Source organism: Triticum dicoccoides, chromosome 6B, assembly GCF_002162155.2.
Source record: "Triticum dicoccoides isolate Atlit2015 ecotype Zavitan chromosome 6B, WEW_v2.0, whole genome shotgun sequence".
In the NCBI taxonomy this organism is placed as follows: Eukaryota; Viridiplantae; Streptophyta; class Magnoliopsida; order Poales; family Poaceae; genus Triticum; species Triticum dicoccoides.
In genome coordinates, this window is record NC_041391.1 from 631,695,933 (window position 1) to 631,697,502 (window position 1,570).

Below are 1,570 nucleotides of genomic sequence, written 5' to 3' on the forward strand. Positions count from 1 at the left end.
TGCGGTTTGGGGTTGGGTTTTTTTTAGACAAGTGGTGGGTGGGTGAGGTGGGGAGAGAGAGAGAGAGGGGTGGGGCCGGCCTGGGAGAGAGAGAGAGGGGTGGGGCCGGGCTGGGAGAGAGGGAAGGAGAATTTTTTTTAGAAGAAGAGAGGGGAGGAGATAGTCCGACCTCTTTGCCATCAGCCAGGGGATGGCAAAGGCCCATATCTTTGCCATCAGCCAGCGGCTGGCAGATGGCAAAGAGGTGGGGCTACTGGGCCGTTACAGTGCTATCATCCATTAGGCCCCACCCACTTCTTTGCCATCTGCGAACAGACGGAAAAGATTCTTTGCCATCTGCTGGCAGATGGCAATGAGGTGGGTTGACAGGCCGTTACATCACTGGACCCCTACCCACCTCTTTGCCATCTGCTGGCAGATGGCAAAGATTATTTGCCATCCACTAGTAGATGGCAAAGAATTGGCTGATGGCAACCATGTTCTTTGCCGTCTGTCAGTTCTTTGCCATCTGTTTTCTATAAGCAGATGGCAAAGACTTTCTTTGCCATCAGCTGGCAGATGGCAAAGAGCTGACTGATGGCAAATTCCCAGTTTCCAGTAGTGACGTAAGTATTGGTGATTAAGAGATACTGATCGATCCGGTCATGGAGGAACTCGGTGAGGCCTGCATTCTCGATCAAAGAATAAAAGTCTTCATAAATCCCGGCTTCTCTCAAGAAATCGTCATAGGGCCATTCACACGGACGTACTTCCGCTATGCGAGGAAGATGATACTTGGCCTTTTCCTTCTCTTTAGCTTGTTTTTCATGGGAGCCTTGCCTAGAAGAGCCCCTCAAAAATCTCCTTAACATTTTCTGAAATTTTCTGAAATTTTAGTAACTTCAAAATAAAAGTGAATAAAACTAAATAAGATTGGTAGCAACTACTCCTACAAGTGCCTAGAGCCTATATCATGCATTAGAATTGCTTGGGACCTCATAAATTTGACATGCAAGCTCAAGAACAGGGTCAGCTATGCAGCAAAAATTTGCAATGAATAAAGCACTAGAACAAAAACTAATTGGACCAATGGAGGAGTCACATACCAAGCAACAATCTCCCAAAGCAGTTTTGTGAATGTAGCTTTGAGCAAGGAGATCAAAAATCGCAGCAAAATGAGCTAGAACTCGTGCTTGAGCTGGATGGTGATTTTTTGGGAAGAAGATGGAGTGTGTGGGTGCAAGAATAAGTGGAGGGGGGCCATCGTGGGCCCACGAGACAGGGGGCACGCCCAGGGGGTGTGGGCACGCCCTCCACCCTCGTGGCCTGGTGCTTGCCCCTCCTGCATTGTTTCCAGTGCCTAAAATCCTCAGATATTCCATAAAAAATCATACTAAATTTGCAGGGCAATTGGAGCACTTTTATTTTCGGGATATATTTTTTATTGCACGGATAAATCAGAAAATAGACAGATAATACTATTTTTGCTTTATTTATTCTAAATAACAGAAAGTAAAAAGAGGGTACAGAAGGTTGTGTCTTCTAGTTTCATCCATCTCATGATCATCAAAATGAATCCACTAACAAGGTT